At 42.1% G+C, this 21130-nt stretch overlaps 1 protein-coding gene across 4 annotated transcripts in view; it reads right to left on the bottom strand.

The window, feature by feature from the left end:
* Window positions 1-21130, bottom strand: part of LOC142254541 (dipeptidase 2-like) — a 939193-nt gene that overhangs the window by 211564 nt on the left and 706499 nt on the right. The gene's annotated exons all lie outside the window — the stretch shown is intronic.

Below are 21130 nucleotides of genomic sequence, written 5' to 3'. Positions count from 1 at the left end.
GAATCAAATGTAGAGATCAAACCTTAGGTTTCCGCACTTAACACAATGGTTACCTACAGGCAGCTTGATTCTAGCCACTTTTTCAGATTCTCCACCTGGAGGTTAGTCTACAGAGCCTTGGCTTGCCTGAACTATGTTGTTAGATCTTTTATAAACACACAATCGGGACCAGTTCCATGCAAAGGCTGGCATCGTTGTCATAAAGCTTACTCATTGGACGGGCTCAAGCAAGCCAAACATGCAATCATCCGTTGTGTACAGCACAAAGCTTATACCCAGACTCTAGAGTCCCTCTGAAACCACAGAGGCGTCCCAAAAGATAGTCCTCTTAAGAAACTTGACCCATTTGTAGATACTCAGGGATTGCTGAGAGTTGGGGGACGAATTTCAAATGCAAGGCTTTAAAATAATGAGTGTACTCCTATCATTGTTGCTCTCGGCCATATTGCTTCCATGCTGATCAAGTATTATGTGTTAAATAAATTATTATGTGTGGCTTTATTAAGCGGTATGGCAGATGTCTGTAAAAAATTTGGACCATCGGTGCATTTTGGTTCAAAAATTGAATAGTAAGTTTTCATCCCTGATCTACATCTCTATAGGGATAAACCTAAGAATTTGATCACTACTCAAAAAAAGAGCCAATGTGATCACACACACTCATGTAGTTCACAGTGAATCATACAACCTACAAAGAACTACAACACTTTTACATAGAAAATATCTTTATTAAGAGAATATATATATAAAACAAGATAAAAATGCACAGCAATACAATGACATGAGGATAGGAGACAGCTTTTTCTCTGATTGAAATCACATGGTGGCCAGCAATAATAAATATATATTTTTCCTAGTCAGATGAAGTGTAAACAAAATCCCCTCTGAAAATTACTTCCAGGAATTTATTTCAAAAAATTCATCCGACTGAATAAAATTGAATACTTTGGCCAAACATACAATGAAAAAGTCTCAAAAGCTGAACCCAAAGTCTGTACACCCTGTACAGCAAATGGATGGCAAGAAGAAATCAGGACAGTATGTCTATAGCAAGAGTGACAGATGTGACACTGCACGGACTGTAGAAATGCATGAACATTTAGTAGTGTAATGGGGAATGTCAGGAGTCAATGCCATTTATAAATAGGTAATGCCATAACCAAATGAATGGAATATGGGGTAATAATAACAAGAAATGAGAGTCCTGACATGCCGCAACACACAAAATAGATAGTCACATGCAAGTGTACAAAAACATCTAGAGTAATCACATACTGTATCTTACCATGGGACACCCTGACGCGTTTCGCCAATGCTTTATCCAAGGGCGCTTATGACAAATGTAAGGTTTACAGAGGTTTTTATATCATTGGTAATTCACACCATCCCATAATTGCTAGAAAGGTTGAGCCAATACACTCATAGGAATCACTAAATGATCAACCGCATTGGTGGTTTCAAAAAATGATCAATGTTATTAGCATAATTACTTACTTCATCAAATCGAAAATCAATTGCACAGATGGAGATTCCCATTTCTTGTATGTGGGGTAACTAGGATAATCCTCCCCTCTGTGACCTCTCTGAACAGTTCCACTGGCCGGAACTGCCACATAAAGTGATGCATAAGGAAATCGGAAAACAGGAAGTGAGGAATCATAATGTGGTCCATCAGGGATATCCTTCCCCAAAGCTCACAAAGAAAGGTTCCGCTACCCGGAAACGCTGTATATGTTTGTTACACATCTGTGAGTGCAGTGGAACGCAAATGCGTTCCACATATGCGGAAGTGATTGCACATTATACAAATGGAAGTATTTTTCGTTTTTATATGAAAAAATAGAACTATAAAACCACCAATATGATTTAACCCCTTCAGCCCCCAGCCTGTTTTCACCTTAAAGACCCGGCCATTTTTTGCAATTTTGACCAGTGTCACTTTGACAGGTTATAACTCTGGAACACTTCAACGGATCCTGGCGATTCTGAGATTGTTTTTTTGTGACATATTGTACTTCATGTCAGTGGTAAATTTAGGCCGATATGTTTTGCGTTTATTTGTGAAAATTTCGGAAATTTGGCGAAAATTTTGAAAATTTTGCAATTTTCAAAATTTGAAATTTTATGCCCATAAATCTGAGAGATATGTCACACAAAAAAGTTACTAAATAACATTTCCCACTTGTCTACTTTACACCAGCGTAATTTTTGAAAAAAAAAACATTTCCGTTAGGAAGATAGAAGGGTTCAAAGTTCATCACCAATTTCTCATTTTTCCAACAAAATTTACAAAAAAAAATTTTTTAGGTACCACATCACATTTGGAGTGATTTGAGAAACCTAGGCGACAGAAAATACCCAAAAGTGACCCAATTCTAAAATCTGCACCCCTCACTCTGCTCAAAACCACATCCAAGAAGTTTATTAACCCTTTAGGAGCTTCACAGCAACCAAAGCAATGTAGACGAAAAAATGAAAATTTTACTTTTTTAACACAAAAATGTTATTTTAGCCATAAAAATTAGTATTTTCACAAGGGTATCAGGAAAAATGCTTCATAAAATGTATCGTGAATTTTCTCCTGAGTACGCAGATACCCCATATGTGGTGGTAATCAAATGTTTGGGCACACAGCAGGACTCGGAAGGCAAGGAGCGCCATTTGAATTTTTGAGTGCAAAATTAGCTGCACTCATTAGCGGACACCATGTCGGGTTTGAAGACTCCCTGAGGTGCCTAAACAATGGAGCTCCCCCACAAATGACCCCATTTTGGAAACTAGAGCCCTCAAATATTTTTTCTAGATGTTTGATGTGCACTTTGAACCCCTGGGGGCTTCACAGAAGTTTATAACGTTGAGCCGTGAAAAGAAAAAATTTTTTTTTTACCACAAAACTGTTGCTTCAACCAGGTAGCTTTTTTTATCACAAGGGTATCAGGAAAAAATGCACCATAAAATGTATTGTGCATTTTCTCCTGAGTACGCAGATATCCCATATGTGGTGGAAATCAAATGTTTGGGCGCACGGCAGGACTCGGAAGGCAAGGAGAGCCATTTTACAGCAAAATTGGTTGGAATTATTAGCGGACGCCATGTTGCGTTTGGAGACCCCCCTGAAGTGCCTAAACAATGGAGCTCCCCCACAATTGACCCCATTTTGGAAACTAGACCCCTCATGGAATTTATCTAGCTGTTTAGTGAGCACTTTGAACCCCTGGAGGCTTCACAAACGTTTGTAATGTTCAGCCGTGAAAATATTTTATTCTTTTTTTTACCACAAAATTGTTTTTTCAAACAGGTAGCTTTTTTTTCCACAAGGGTATCAGGAAAAAATGCACCATAAAATGTATTGTGCAATTTCTCCTGAGTACGACGATACCTCATATGTGGTGGAAATCAATTGTTTGGGCGTACGGCGGGGCTCAGAAGAGAAGGAGCTCCATTTCACAGTAAAATTGATTGGAATTATTAGCAGACGCCATGTTTCATTTGGAGACCCCCTGAGGTGCCTAAACAATGGAGCTCCCCCACATGTGATCCCATTTTGGAAACTAGACCCCCCCATACAAAAAAAATTAGTTTGGCGAAATAAAAAATACAGACATCAGTAAAAAAAAAAAAAAAAAAAGAGCGCCTGCCACTAAGACCAGTGCCAAACGTGAGAGCAATGCACGAGTCTCGCATCGCATCATCCACTGCAGTCTGGAAGCGAGCAACTGCGCTGGATAATGCGATGCGAGAGGGCGGGGCGGCAGATGAGAAAGGGCGCAGCGGATGGAAGATGGGAAAGGGCGCAGCGGGTGGAGGAGCGGCAGAGGATGGGAAAGGGCGCAGCGGATGGATGATGGGAAATGGCGCAGCGGATGAATGGGAAATGGCGCAGCGGATGGAGGAGCGGCAGAGGATGGGGGGGGAGGTGAGATGGGGATACCTACCTTACAGGATGGATCTAGGCAGCAGGATCACAGCAGACAGAAGAGGCAGCAGATGAAGGAGGCAACAGATCGAGGAGGGTGAGAGGGGGCAGTAGATGGAAAATGGGAGAGAGCAGGCAGCAGATCGGGGAGGGGGGCAGAGTCTGATGGGAGAGAGAGATGGCACATGGAGGAGGGGGGCCCTGGGGGGAGGGTGGCTTGCAGCACATGTGGGGGGAGGGTGGCTTGCAGCACATGTGGGGGGAGGGTGGCTGGCTTGCAGCACATGTGGGGGGAGGGTGGCTGGCTTGCAGCACATGTAGGTGGAGGGTGGCTGGCTTGCAGCACATGTGGGGGGAGGGTGGCTTGCAGCACATGTGCTGCAAGCCAGCCACCCTCCCCCCACATGTGCTGCAAGCCAGCCACCCTCCCCCCACATGTGCTGCAAGCCAGCCACCCTCCCCCCACATGTGCTGCAAGCCACCCTCCCCCCACGTGGGGGGAGGGTGGCTTGCAGCACATGGAGGGATAGGAGGTGTGGCGATGGAGAAGGGGCAGCCGATGAAGGAGGCGGCGGCGGTGGTGGCGGCAGCCGCCAATCGGGAACAGTGGGGGCCGATTCGGGGGCAACAGCGGCTGAAAAAGGTGGGTGCGACGGCGGCGGGGACAGTGGCGAGCATGGCGGCGGGGACAGCGGTGGATCGGGAGCGGCGGCGGGGACAGCGGTGGAGCGGGAGCATGGCGCCGGGGACAGCGGTGCATCGGGAGCAGCGGCGGGGACAGCGGTGAAGCGGGAGCAGCGGCGGGGCGATCGGAGACAGCGGTGCATCGGGAGCAGCGGCGGGGACAGCGGTGAAGCGGGAGCAGCGGCGGGGCGATCGGAGACAGCGGCAGGGACAGCTGTGAAGCGGGAGCAGCGGCAGGGCGATCGGAGACAGCGGCGGGGACAGCGGTGCATTGGGAGCAGCGGCGGGGACAGCGGTGAAGCGGGAGCAGCGGCGGGGCGATTGGAGACAGCGGCGGGGACAGCGGTGAAGCGGGAGCAGCGGCGGGGCGATCGGAGACAGCGGCGGGGACAGCGGTGAAGCAGGAGCATGGCGCCGGGGACAGCGGTGGATCAGGAGCGTGGCGCCGGGGACAGCGGTGGATCAGGAGCGTGGCGCCGGGGACAGCGGTGGATCGGGAGTAGCGGCGGGGCGATCGGAGACAGCGGCGGGGACAGCAATGGATCGGGAGCAGAGGCGGGGCGATCGGGGACAGGGGCGGGCGGCGGGGACAGGGGCGGGCGGCGGGGACAACAACTTACCGCTCTCCTCGGCTTCCAGGGACGGTCACAGGCTGCAGATCCACAATGATTGGAGAGAGCGGTCACAAGACCGGTCTCTCCAATCAGAGCTGGGGGCGGGTGAAGCATCGATCACCCAGCTCCAGCCAATGGCCAGTGCTACAGCAGCACTGATCAGGGCTGGATTTCAATGTTCCAGCCATTTTCAATGGCTGGAACATTACAGTGGCTGTAATTGGCTGAGCGGCGTTCGTCAGCCAATCACAGCCTCTGTAGGTTCGGGGAGGAGGCACCACCCCTCCTGAGGTCCCCTCCTTCCCGAATCTACCGTTTAATTAAACAAATTTCACTCCCCGGGGCTCCGGGACCGCGATTTCGCCATGACGTACTGAGTACGTCATGGGTCGTTTAGCACCATGTCACCATGACGTACTCAGTACGTCAAAGGTCGTTAAGGGGTTAAAAGATCATAAAGAGACATATTACACAATGCCCATAAAAATAAATGTATATATAAGTACATAAAGCAAAATTTGATAAAAACAAGATTATGCATTTTGCAATATAAGTAGGGTTATACATTTTTGTAGGGTTATACATTTCTCAATGTAAACAATAAATACAAAATCCTTTGTGCTTGTTAAAAAATCATTAGTGCTCATAGAAACATATAAATACATACTGAGAGAGGAGTAAGAGAATGCACACATGCACACGCACATTAGTGCATGAACATGTGTGCCGAGTCCACCCCAATCCCATAAGAAAGCATACACACATATATATACATAAACCATACATATACATATATATACGCATACATACATGCATACATTACAACGTGAATAATTAGAATATACAATGTCACTTATACTATAAAAAAGAACAGAGTAGAGAGGTACACATATGCACACGCACATTATTTGCGCATATACAGTTAGGTCCAGAAATATTTGGACAGTGACACAAGTTTTGTTATTTTAGCTGTTTACAAAAACATGTTCAGAAATACAATTATATATATAATATGGGCTGAAAGTGCACACTCCCAGCTGCAATATGAGAGTTTTCACATCCAAATCGGAGAAAGGGTTTAGGAATCATAGCTCTGTAATGCATAGCCTCCTCTTTTTCAAGGGACCAAAAGTAATTGGACAAGGGACTCTAAGGGCTGCAATTAACTCTGAAGGCATCTCCCTCGTTAACCTGTAATCAATGAAGTAGTTAAAAGGTCTGGGGTTGATTACAGGTGTTTGGTTTTGCATTTGGAAGCTGTTGCTGTGACCAGACAACATGCGGTCTAAGGAACTCTCAATTGAGGTGAAGCAGAACATCCTGAGGCTGAAGAAAAAGAAAAAATCCATCAGAGAGATAGCAGACATGCTTGGAGTAGCAAAATCAACAGTCGGGTACATTCTGAGAAAAAAAGAATTGACTGGTGAGCTTGGGAACTCAAAAAGGCCTGGGCGTCCACGGATGACAACAGTGGTGGATGATCGCCGCATACTTTCTTTGGTGAAGAAGAACCCGTTCACAACATCAACTGAAGTCCAGAACACTCTCAGTGAAGTAGGTGTATCTGTCTCTAAGTCAACAGTAAAGAGAAGACTCCATGAAAGTAAATACAAAGGGTTCACATCTAGATGCAAACCATTCATCAATTCCAAAAATAGACAGGCCAGAGTTAAATTTGCTGAAAAACACCTCATGAAGCCAGCTCAGTTCTGGAAAAGTATTCTATGGACAGATGAGACAAAGATCAACCTGTACCAAAATGATGGCAAGAAAAAAGTTTGGAGAAGAAAGGGAACGGCACATGATCCAAGGCACACCACATCCTCTGTAAAACATGGTGGAGGCAACGTGATGGCATGGGCATGCAATGGCACTGGGTCACTTGTGTTTATTGATGACATAACAGCAGACAAGAGTAGCCGGATGAATTCTGAAGTGTACCGGGATATACTTTCAGCCCAGATTCAGCCAAATGCCGCAAAGTTGATCGGACGGCGCTTCATAGTACAGATGGACAATGATCCCAAGCGTACAGCCAAAGCTACCCAGGAGTTCATGAGTGCAAAAAAGTGGGACATTCTGCAATGGCCAAGTCAATCACCAGATCTTAACCCAATTGAGCATGCATTTCACTTGCTCAAATCCAGACTTAAGACGGAAAGACCCACAAACAAGCAAGACCTGAAGGCTGCGGATGTAAAGGCCTGGCAAAGCATTAAGAAGGAGGAAACCCAGCGTTTGGTGATGTCCATGGGTTCCAGACTTAAGGCAGTGATTGCCTCCAAAGGATTCGCAACAAAATATTGAAAATAAAAATATTTTGTTTGGGTTTGGTTTATTTGTCCAATTACTTTTGACCTCCTAAAATGTGGCGTGTTTGTAAAGAAATGTGTACAATTCCTACAATTTCTATCAGATATTTTTGTTCAAACCTTCAAATTAAACGTTACAATCTGCACTTGAATTCTGTTGTAGAGATTTCATTTCAAATCCAATGTGGTGGCATGCAGAGCCCAACTCGCGAAAATTGTGTCACTGTCCAAATATTTCTGGACCTAACTGTACATATGCCACAACCAACTCCAAACTCACTTGGTGAAAAAATATATATGTCTTAGGATAATCAAAGAAACATTTTGATTAACAAAAAAGTGCATAAAGTGCGCAGTGCGAGTGAAAAACACACGTGACAAAAAACATTTCTTATAAAAAATATGAAAAAAATATATAAATATATTTTTATTAACACAATATAGTGTTTATATAAAAGGATTTTTATTTGTAAGAGTGTAGACTATTGAAAAGAGTCCCCACAAAGTATCCATAATTTCTCCGGGCAGTAGGATAAGATATCTCCATTCACAATACTCAAAAAGGCTCAACCTAAGAAAATAAAAATAATAAAAAATAAATAAAAAATTAAAACAAGTGTACAAAGAACTAACACCAGTAGGAAGAGCTAATAAAAAGGAACTAGGAACCTTAATCACAAGAAGGGTACATAACTGATATTCTCATTTAACCCATGAGGTACTAGGGTATTCAAAGTAGGCAATTCAGGAGAAGAGCAAGGGAGCATGTTCTAGCCATTTCTGCAGCAAAGGATGAAGAGGATGTATCCAGATTGACAACCATTCCTCGCCATTTCAGGCAATTCCACCAGTGTAATCCCTCTCTATTACGGATACGTGCAATTGATAGAGTTATGGTAAGTCAAAGAGGGGGGAAATGGAAAAAAGCTCTAGCCCGAAAAGAATCACGATGGATTTTTACTTTGAATACCCTAGTACCTCATGGGTTAAATGAGAATATCAGTTATGTACCCTTCTTATGATTAAGGTTCCTAGTTCCTTTTTATTAGCTCTTCCTACTGGTGTTAGTTCTTTGTACACTTGTTTTAATTTTTTATTTATTTTTTATTATTTTTATTTTCTTAGGTTGAGCCTTTTTGAGTATTGTGAATGGAGATATCTTATCCTACTGCTCGGAGAAATTATGGATACTTTGTGGGGACTCTTTTCAATAGTCAACACTCTTACAAATAAAAATCCTTTTATATGAACACTACATTGTGTTAATAAATTATATTTATATATTTTTCTCATATTTTTTATAAGAAATGTTTTTTGTCACGTGTGTTTTTCACTCGCACTGCGCATTTTATGCACTTTTTTGTTAATCAAAATGTTTCTTTGATTATCCTAAGACATATATATTTTTTCACCAAGTGAGTTTGGAGTTGGTTGTGGCATATGTATATGCGCAATTAATGTGCGTGTGCATATGTGTACCTCTCTACTCTGTTCTTTTTTTATTAGAAAAAGAGAACAGGAGTTTTTATAGTGCAAATAACAAATTTTTATTCGACAATGGTGGGGAAACAATCCAAACAGTCATTAAAAACATATAAAAACATTAATGACGGTTTGCCCCTACATAGGACATAGTACAAAATTTAAGATGTAAGAGCATGAGGCGTATAAATGGCACGTACTCAGGTGCAGAAATAACCCTTGGGTATTATACCGACAGTCTACAGTGGTCTGCACTTAATACCAGACTTCAGAATACATGAGTAGGGCATGCAGATATAACACATTCATTTGTACAAAGACACTATATAAAAGCCTTTAGCATGCTACCAGACATTTGAAAGTCATGTTGTCAGACAAAATCACTGTGGTATGGAGTCGCAACTGTGATTAAATATAATTTCCCATTAGGAGCCTGCACATATAAATACCAGTGCCTGTAACGCCCGGTACCAGTCCAACCAAGTGAGGGGGGGCTCCGCCAGTAACTGCAGCCTCTGGAAGACCTACGTACGTTTCGATATTAAAGGTGATTAATCTTCATCAGGGAGGAGGCATGAGGTGACAGCCTTCCCCGGTCACGGGCTTTTAAATGTGCCATTGTGATTGCCGCGGACCCGGAAGTCTCGCTCGCGGCAATCACACCTGGGGCCGGACGAAAACACGCGAGATGACGGCCATCACGTCATATTCGCGCATGCGCGGGAGCGGGGACGCGTCACCAAGGCTCCCGCGCATGCGCGCGACGTACAGATGGCCCCAGCTACGCGCGCACGAACGGCACCAGATGCGATCGCACGGAGACAGCCGGACACCGCAGCAATGGTGAGTGTAAACAAATCTCACTGAGCATATAATAATGCGACGACATTCATGAATTTAATGAAAACAAAACCAAATCATATAAATAAGTCCATCTTTAGTTGTTCGTATAGATCAGGAGAAATGATGAGTCTCACAGGGCAGACGTATGATCATTTTCTAGGTCCTATTGAAAAAGGACATACATAAGTAAATAAGCCCGGACAATAGGGAGGGATGCACATAAATTGAGGCAGATTAAAAACAGTTAAAAAACATAAATAAAATGGACAAAGGATACAGGTGCGAGAGCAAATGGCTATTTCAGAATGAGAAATGGGCAAAATCAATCTATAGATAGAATGCAAAATACATGTATAACATATATATATTATAATATATGCATAGACATGACCATAAGAGAAACAAATAGTTCCAGGAGGAAAGGCCACACAAAATCTGGGGAATATCATGCCTACAGGAAAGGGGCATAGCTCACTGATTCATTTAGGCCCTTAGGAGCCAGTGTGTCCAGAGTCACTATCCACTTGGTCTCACACTGCGCCAAGCGTTTTTTAAGATCACCACCTCTGATCCCCCCTGTTACCACATCAATCTCCCTGATCTTCAACTTCGAGGGGTCACAGGAGTGGTGTGATCTAAAATGCCTGGGCAGTGTTTTGAGTGTTGTTAGGTCCTCCTCCGTCTTGGCCGCAGCAATGTCCCTCACGTGCTCCCTGACCCTAATGCGGAGCTCCCTAGAAGTGAGTCCCACATAGGTCAGGGGGCACGTACATGTCGCGAAATACACCACATGTGTGGTTGCACACGTGATGTAATGTTTGATGTTATAAGTTTTCTGCCCATTAGATGAGCAGAATGTATGACTACGAAGGACATTGCTGCACGCCACACAATGGCCACAGGGAAAACAGCCCTGTGGAGGACCATGAGAACCAAAAAGGTTAACTCGGGGTGGAACATAGTGACTCTGGACCAAAATGTCCCTCAAATTCCTTGCTCTCCTAGATGTCATGAGAGGATCCTGGGTAAGCACACTAGCCAGAGTTGGATCGGTCATCAGCACCGGCCAATGTTTTTTCAAAATCTGGCGTATGGTCTCCCATTCCTGACTGTGTGTTCCAATGAACCGCACTGCGGTATCGCGTTCTGCCGATTTCTTTGGGGCATCAGTAAGTAGTTGCAGCCGGGGGGTCATTTTGGCCCGATTGTAACCCGCCCTGATGCTTCTACCGCTGTACCCCCTCTCACGGAAACGATCCCTGAGGTCAGCCGACTGGGCCTCAAAGCTATCTTTAGAAGAGCAAATTCGCCTCATCCTCAGATATTGTCCGGTGGGAATGGCACGAATTGTTGATGGATTGTGATCAGAAGTAGCATGTAGTAGAGCATTGACGGAAGTCGTCTTCCGAAAGACGTCCGTCTGGATCACTCCTCTCTGATCCACCTTGATCAAGATGTCGAGGAAGTCTATCTTATGTCTACTACTTTTATAAGTGAGCTTGATGTTAAAATCATTGATGTTTAATTGTCTCATGAATACATCCAGCTGCTCAGCTGTACCCTGCCACACAAACAAAACATCGTCTATATATCTAAGCCAACACTGCACATGGGCGCTAAGCCCGGGGCCCTCGTCCGCAAAAACCAGCCTCTCCCAGTAACCCAAGAAGAGGCCTGCGTACGAAGGCGCACAGGCCGCGCCCATAGCAGTGCCGCGTTGCTGTAGATAAAAGATGTCTTTAAAGACGAAGAAGTTGTGTGATAGTGCAAACTCAAGCAGCTCGATGATCAGCTCACTCAATTCGCCATTCTGACCCGACATCTCGAGAAAGAAACGAACAGCTCGTATTCCGTCCGTATGAGAGATACACGTGTATAAACTCTCAACGTCGGCCGTGACAAGGATCATGTCCTCTTCCAGAGAGATGCCGTCAATGCGCCTGAGGACGTCCGTGGTGTCCCGGACATAAGAGGGTAACGTCTCAACCAAGGTTTTTAAATGATAGTCTATAAATCGACAAATGGGATCACATAAACCCTCTATGCCCGACACAATCGGACGGCCAGGCGGATTGACGGCATCTTTATGGACTTTAGGCAGTATGTAAAATGTTGGGACTCTGGGATGTTTTTTACACAGTCCATCAAACATTTTCTTATTGATCAGGCCAGTATCCAGAGCCCTACGAAGTATCGCAGTAAGCTCAGTGGAAAAAACAGTCAGGGGATTGGAGAGCAATTTCCTATAGGTACTTTTATCCCGGAGCTGTCTAAGAACCTCCTGCTCATACTTGGCACAAGACAGCACCACAATGTTGCCCCCCTTGTCCGCAGGTTTTATCACAATATTGTGAAAACCCTGCAGTTCAATCAAAGCCCTCCTTTGAGAGTGAGTCAAATTGTCCCTTTTCCGATTAGTCGGGATTTTTTTAAAATCCTCACTCACCATTTTGGTAAAGATCTCAATTGCAGGGCTAATAGACAGTGGGGGAAACTTGGTTGACTTAGGTAGGAGGGCATCTGGGAACGTACCTGTTGTCGGGATCTCCTGTTCCTGGAGTAAATCCTCAAGATTGCGTATGGCCTCGCGTTCCACCAAACTGTCGGACCCGTCATTCCGCTTATGAAAAAGTTTTTTTAGAATTAGTTTCCGTGAGAATAAGTTAAGGTCTTTCAAAGTTGAGAAAAGATGGAAAGCATTAGAGGGAGAAAAAGTCAAACCCCGTGAGAGGACCTCCACCTGAGCCCCAGTGAGCACCCGTTGAGATAAATTGAGTACCTGGAGTTTATTCCCTTGACGTTTGTTCTTATTATATGTCACGGGTGGCCGGTTTCGATGTTTGACACGTGCCCCAACGGTATCTCCCAAATCCATGGAGCTCACTGATGCCCCAGAGGAGGAACCACCCGCTGAGGTCATGGATACCAGTGACGAGGATCTTGAACGGGGGTTCTTATTAGCAGTATCTCCCGTGCGTCCTCTGGTTGTATTATTTCTCCATCTATATGCCCTCCGCAGGGTGTAGTCCTGAATGTCCCTATTTAATTTCTTCAATTTGAAAGTCCTAATTTCCTGCTCCCATTTCTCCAACTCCTTATCAATCTCAGCGAAAAAACGGGTAACGACAGTTGGTGTACACGCCTCTGTTAGGTTTTTTTCTAATGCCTCTAATTCTGTTTCAATTGAGGTCAATGAGGTTGAATTGTGGTCCCACAGAAGACCCAGGAAGCCCCGAGAACATGTTTGTGCTAATTCTTCCCATTTTGTTTTAAAAGTTTCATCTTCCAAGGGGAAGGAGGGGAAGACCTGCACACGGAGGCCCCTGGGCACTAAATCTTTCTCCAAGTACTTGCCCAGAAATGCTTTATTCCACCAAAGTTTGGTGCGTTTCTTAAGTAAATCTTTATATTTGGTCATGATAGCCTCATCAGACTGAATGCCATTGCTCACATCACCTGTGGCCCCACCAGTCCTAAGGACGTCGTCCAACTGTGACTGCCAGGTGCTGTCCCTGGCCCTAAAGGTCATGGCGGCTGGAAATAACTCTGTAATAAACAGAACAAATATGATTAGAGGAGGGATATTCCAAAATACCATAACAAAAGTAGGGGTGGGCCCAGATTTTTCTGGAACCCAGCCCTTTTAGCACAAACTCATTAGCTTATTAGAAAAAGAGAACAGGAGTTTTTATAGTGCAAATAACAAATTTTTATTCGACAATGGTGGGGAAACAATCCAAACAGTCATTAAAAACATATAAAAACATATAAAAACATTAATGACGGTTTGCCCCTACATAGGACATAGTACAAAATTTAAGATGTAAGAGCATGAGGCGTATAAATGGCACGTACTCAGGTGCAGAAATAACCCTTGGGTATTATACCGACAGTCTACAGTGGTCTGCACTTAATACCAGACTTCAGAATACATATGAGTAGGGCATGCAGATATAACACATTCATTTGTACAAAGACACTATATAAAAGCCTTTAGCATGCTACCAGACATTTGAAAGTCATGTTGTCAGACAAAATCACTGTGGTATGGAGTCGCAACTGTGATTAAATATAATTTCCCATTAGGAGCCTGCACATATAAATACCAGTGCCTGTAACGCCCGGTACCAGTCCAACCAAGTGAGGGGGGGCTCCGCCAGTAACTGCAGCCTCTGGAAGACCTACGTACGTTTCGATATTAAAGGTGATTAATCTTCATCAGGGAGGAGGCATGAGGTGACAGCCTTCCCCGGTCACGGGCTTTTAAATGTGCCATTGTGATTGCCGCGGACCCGGAAGTCTCGCTCGCGGCAATCACACCTGGGGCCGGACGAAAACACGCGAGATGACGGCCATCACGTCATATTCGCGCATGTTCGCGTATATTCTAATTATTCACGTTGTAATGTATGCATGTATGTATGCATATATATATGTATATGTATGGTGTATGTATATGTATGTATATGTGTGTATGCTTTCTTATGGTATTGGGGTGGACTCTGCACACATGTTCATGCACTAATGTGCGTGTGCATGTGTGCATTCTCTTACTCCTCTCTCACTATGTATTTATATGTTTCTTTGAGCACTAATGATTTTTTAACAAGCACAAAGGATTTTGTATTTATTGTTTACATTGAGAAATGTATAACCCTACTTATATTGCAAAATGCATAATCTTGTTTTTATCAAATGTTGCTTTATGTACTTATATATACATTTATTTTTATGGGCATTGTGTAATATGTCTCTTTATAATCTTTTAAATCATATTGATGGTTTTATAGTTCTATTTTTTCATATAAAAACGAAAAATACTTCCATTTGTATAATGTGCAATCACTTCCGCATATGTGGAACGCATTTGCGTTCCACTGCGCTCACAAATGTGTAACAAACATATACAGCGTTTCCGGGTAGCGGAACCTTTCTTTGTGAGCTTTGGGGAAGGATATCCCTGATGGACCACATTATGATTCCTCACTTCCTGTTTTCCGATTTCCTTATGCATCACTTTATGTGGCAGTTCCGGCCAGTGGAACTGTTCAGAGAGGTCACAGAGGGGAGGATTATCCTAGTTACCCCACATACAAGAAATGGGAATCTCCATCTGTGCAATTGATTTTCGATTTGATGAAGTAAGTAATTATGCTAATAACATTGTGCATTTTTTGAAACCACCAATGCGGTTGATCATTTAGTGATTCCTATGAGTGTATTGGCTCAACCCTTCTAGCAATTATGGGATGGTGTGAATTACCAATGATATAAAAACCTCTGTAAACCTTACATTTGTCATAAGCGCCCTTGGATAAAGCATTGGCGAAACGCGTCAGGGTGTCCCATGGTAAGATACAGTATGTGATTACTCTAGATGTTTTTGTATACTTGCATGTGACTATCTATTTTTTGTGTTGCGGCATGTCAGGACTCTCATTTCTTGTTATTATTACCCCATATTCCATTCATTAGGTTATGGCATTACCTATTTATAAATGGCATTGACTCCTGACATTCCCCATTACACTAATAAATGTTCATGCATTTCTACAGTCCGTGCAGTGTCACATCTGTCACTCTTGCTATAGACATACTGTCCTGATTTCTTCTTGCCATCCATTTGCTGTACAGGGTGTACAGACTTTGGGTTCAGCTTTTGAGACTTTTTCATTGTATGTTTGGCCAAAGTATTCAATTTTATTCAGTCGGATGAATTTTTTGAAATAAATTCCTGGAAGTAATTTTCAGAGGGGATTTTGTTTACACTTCATCTGACTAGGAAATATATATTTATTATTGCTGGCCACCATGTGATTTCAATCAGAGAAAAAGCTGTCTCCTATCCTCATGTCATTGTATTGCTGTGCATTTTTATCTTGTTTTATATATATATTCTCTTAATAAAGATATTTTCTATGTAAAAGTGTTGTAGTTCTTTGTAGGTTGTATGATTCACTGTGAACTACATGAGTGTGTGTGATTACATTGGCTCTTTTTTTGAGTAGTGATCAAATTCTTAGGTTTATCTATTTACCTTTATTGGTCTTTTCCATTTATAAAATGGACTTCAGAGCCAGAGAGAGTAACTGGTCGACTAAAGCTGATTTACTTTTCAGCAATGATGCTCAGCAAAATGATGACATGGTTTGTACCAGTAGGAAGAGCATATCCAAACAGGTATGTGATCTCATGCATCGGCGCATGAAATTATGGTGGAACAAAAAGACTCTTGAACAATATCTACACAGGAATTTGATTCCTAGAGGTCTTCGGGTTCAAATTTACCCATCATTTGGGAGAGATGTAACAGATTTCGCCAAACGATGGGAGGACATATGTAACAGCTGTTCTAGATCTTTTATGCAGGCTATTATTGAATATAATAAACAACAGTTGGCCGTGGTAGATACGGAACTGGATGGAATACAGTCCCAGATCACTGACATATGGACGACTGAAGATATAGCCTTACTTGATAGTGAAATCGATACTAAATCTAAGGAATGGGAGAAACAAATTAGTGATGTAAAGAATAAAAAACTGCAAAGGGATTCACTTGATGACCAGACTGGGCGAGTATATAAATGGAAATTTCAGAATGGAGATCGACAGGTGAGAAATCCATCTATATCATCGGCGGCATCATCGACCAGTGAAACGTCTGTGTCTGAGCGACAACAACATAGGATTGCCCAGAATAAATCCACCAATTGGAGAAAGAAGGGATTCAAATGAAAACAGGTTCCTGATCTAGAACAAGACAAATCAAGTGCCTTGAAGGTAATAAATTTGTCTAATGTGGTCCTCTCACCAGCTCAAATTGATGTACTGTGTAGGGGTCTAACATTCTGTCCTGCCTCTAAATTTGACTGTTTTGCAGCTATCACAGATCTAAACCTCTTTGCCAGGAAATTACTTTTTAAAAAATATTTTCATGATGAGAATTTGAGATCAATGTTCCCTACCAATGAGGAAAGAGAAGCAATTCAGATACTGGAGGAGCTGCTAAGTGAACAAGACAGTCTTAAAGGAGGTAAGGTTCCATCATCCCCTATCCCTAAATCTAAGAAGTTCCCTCCTCTCACTTCTTGTCCGAATATTGACATATTTGTGCAGTTGGTTACAGAAGATCTGAAATCTATATCATCATCTATTAGACATGACAACTGCACAAGTATTGAGAGGGAGGCGTTGAAGGATCTGTCTAAAATGGATGATATTGTGATTAAGCCATCCGATAAGGGTGGCAATGTAGTCATCTGGCCATGCACCCTTTATGAGAAGGAAGCATTGCGTCAGCTGAGGGATTGTCAGTGTTATAAGAGATTGTATTATAATCCCTTGTCTGATTTTCAGTTGGCATTGATGAAGATTCTCCATAAAGGAGTTGAAGATGGTATTCTATCCTCTAAGGAAGTGGAATTTTTGACGGTTGAGGATCCATGTGTGGCCACAATATATTTTCTGCCGAAAATCCATAAAAAACCTGTAACTCCACCTGGACGACCTATCGTTTCAGGTAATGGCAATATTTGTGAATGTATTTGTAAATTTTTGGACCATTACCTGCAACCTTTGGTTGAAACCCTGCCTTCTTTCATCAGGGATACAAATGACATATTAAGAAAAATGGAAGACCTGCACTTGGAACAAGACATGTTACTTGTCACAGCCGACGTTGACTCGTTATATACATCCATACGACATCAGGACGGTCTTTCTGCGGTGAGTTTCTTCCTTGACTCATCCAATTTGGAGAGGGGTCTTGTTAAGTTACTTTTACAACTTCTGGAATTTATTCTGGAGCATAATTTTTTCTTTTTCAAGGATGTCCTCTACCTACAGCTCCAGGGCACAGCAATGGGGGCGTCTTGTGCGCCCTCATATGCTAAGTTTTCCTGGGGCTGTGGGAAAGGAACATCTTTGTAACAGACCCCCTTCCTCTCTCTGACAAGATACATATGTGGTCAAGATATATTAACGATGTCATTTTTGTATGGCAGGGTAACAAGGAAGAGTTGGAATTATTTATGACATCTATCAATCAAAATGACATTAATTTGAAACTCACCCATAATGTCGGAGCTTCTTCTATTGATTTCTTGGATGTGAAATTTAATGTTAATGCTAATGGTGCAATACATTCGGATCTCTTCAGAAAGACCACCGCAGTGAATTCTGTATTGCATGCGAAGTTTGCCCATCCTAAACATGTCATCAAAAACATTCCCAAAGGTCAATTCTTACGAATTAAGAGGATCTGTTCGGATAGCCTATCCTTTGAGAAACAAGCCGCTGATCTTACTAGAAGATTTTTGGCCAGAGGATATCATCCCAGAGATGTTAATCGTGGATACCAAGCGGCGAAACATACAGAACGGAGGACTCTGCTCAATAATGTCAAGAGAAGCAAACCCCATGAGGATATCGTGAGATTCATCTCTACGTTCAATTCGCATTCTGAGGAGGTACGTGCAATCCTAAAAAAACATTGGGGGATTCTAAAACTGGACAACATCTTGAGGCACTATGTTCCATCAGATCCGAACATCACTTTTCGGAGATCTAAGAGCCTCAAGGACCTTCTTGTACACAGTCATCACAGAGGTCAGGTAAGCCAAACTTTTTTGGACTCCTCAAAGATTCCATGGGGTTGTAAACCATGTGGTGACTGTGTGGCATGTCCCAATGTCGAGAGAGTAAAAAATTTCTTTAGCTCGGACGACAAGAGGGAATTTAAAATTACACATGCCCTCAACTGCAGTACAAAGGGGGTGATTTACTTGGCTTCTTGTCCCTGCAACCTTAGGTACGTTGGCCTCACAACCAGGCAATTCAGGAGAAGAGCAAGGGAGCATGTTCTAGCCATTTCTGCAGCAAAGGATGAAGAGGATGTATCCAGATTGACAACCATTCCTCGCCATTTCAGGCAATTCCACCAGTGTAATCCCTCTCTATTACGGATACGTGCAATTGATAGAGTTATGGTAAGTCAAAGAGGGGGGAAATGGAAAAAAGCTCTAGCCCAAAAAGAATCACGATGGATTTTTACTTTGAATACCCTAGTACCTCATGGGTTAAATGAGAATATCAGTTATGTACCCTTCTTATGATTAAGGTTCCTAGTTCCTTTTTATTAGCTCTTCCTACTGGTGTTAGTTCTTTGTACACTTGTTTTCATTTTTTATTTATTTTTTATTATTTTTATTTTCTTAGGTTGAGCCTTTTTGAGTATTGTGAATGGAGATATCTTATCCTACTGCCCGGAGAAATTATGGATACTTTGTGGGGACTCTTTTCAATAGTCTACACTCTTACAAATAAAAATCCTTTTATATAAACACTATATTGTGTTAATAAATTATATTTATATATTTTTTTCATATTTTTTATAAGAAATGGTTTTTGTCACATGTGTTTTTCACTCGCACTGTGCACTTTATGCACTTTTTTGTTAATCAAAATGTTTCTTTGATTATCCTAAGACAAATATATTTTTTCACCAAGTGAGTTTGGAGTTGGTTGTGGCATATGTATATGCGCAATTAATGTGCGTGTGCATATGTGTACCTTTCTACTCTGTTCTTTTTTATAGTATAAGTGACATTGTATATTCTAATTATTCACGTTGTAATGTATGCATGTATGTATGCATATATATATGTATATGTATGGTGTATGTATATGTATATATATGTGTGCATGCTTTCTTATGGGATTGGGGTGGACTCTGCACACATGTTCATGCACTAATGTGCGTGTGCATGTGTGCATTCTCTTACTCCTCTCTCACTATGTATTTATCTGTTTCTATGAGCACTAATGATTTTTTAACAAGCACAAAGGATTTTGTATTTATTGTTTACATTGAGAAATGTATAACCCTACTTATATTGCAAAATGCATAATCTTGTTTTTATCAAATGTTGCTTTATGTACTTATATATACATTTATTTTTATGTGCATTGTGTAATATGTCTCTTTATGATCTTTTAAATCATATTGGTGGTTTTATAGTTCTATTTTTTCATATAAAAACGAAAAATACTTCCATTTGTATAATGTGCAATCACTTCCGCATATGTGGAACGCATTTGCGTTCCACTGCACTCACAAATGTGTAACAAACATATACAGCGTTTCCGGGTAGCGGAACCTTTCTTTGTGAGCTTTAGGGAACGATATCCCTGATGGACCACATTATGATTCCTCACTTCCTGTTTTCCGATTTCCTTATGCATCACTTTATGTGGCAGTTCCGGCCAGTGGAACTGTTCAGAGAGGTCACAGAGGGGAGGATTATCCTAGTTACCCCACATACAAGAAATGGGAATCTCCATCTGTGCAATTGATTTTCGATTTGATGAAGTAAGTAATTATGCTAATAACATTGTGCATTTTTTGAAACCACCAATGCGGTTGATCATTTAGTGATTCCTATGAGTGTATTGGCTCAACCCTTCTAGCAATTATGGGATGGTGTGAATTACCAATGATATAAAAACCTCTGTAAACCTTACATTTGTCATAAGCGCCCTTGGATAAAGCATTGGCGAAACGTGTCAGGGTGTCCCATGGTAAAAACAGTATGTGATTACTCTAGATGTTTTTGTATACTTGCATGTGACTATCTATTTTGTGTGTTGCGGCATGTCAGGACTCTCATTTCTTGTTATTATTACCCCATATTCCATTCATTTGGTTATGGCATTACCTATTTATAAATGGCATTGACTCCTGACATTCCCCATTACACTACTAAATGTTCATGCATTTCTACAGTCCGTGCAGTGTCACATCTGTCACTCTTGCTATAGACATACTGTCCTGATTTCTTCTTGCCATCCATTTGCTGTACAGGGCGTACAGACTTTGGGTTCAGCTTTTGAGACTTTTTCATTGTATGTTTGGCCAAAGTATTCAATTTTATTCAGTCGGATGAATTTTTTGAAATAAATTCCTGGAAGTAATTTTCAGAGGGGATTTTGTTTACACTTCATCTGACTAGGAAATATATATTTATTATTGCTGGCCACCATGTGATTTCAATCAGAGAAAAAGCTGTCTCCTATCCTCATGTCATTGTATTGCTGTGCATTTTTATCTTGTTTTATATATATATTCTCTTAATAAAGATATTTTCTATGTAAAAGTGTTGTAGTTCTTTGTAGGTTGTATCTCTATAGGGATGGTTGCCTAGATCCTAAATACTGTACTATCTTTTTACATATCCTCAAGTCAAGACAACTATTTATACATCCAATAGGAGGCACTA

Source organism: Anomaloglossus baeobatrachus, chromosome 10, assembly GCF_048569485.1.
Source record: "Anomaloglossus baeobatrachus isolate aAnoBae1 chromosome 10, aAnoBae1.hap1, whole genome shotgun sequence".
NCBI classification, from domain to species: Eukaryota; Metazoa; Chordata; class Amphibia; order Anura; family Aromobatidae; genus Anomaloglossus; species Anomaloglossus baeobatrachus.
Note: the sequence above shows the minus strand (reverse complement) of the source record. Positions and strands in the feature narration are given on the sequence as shown.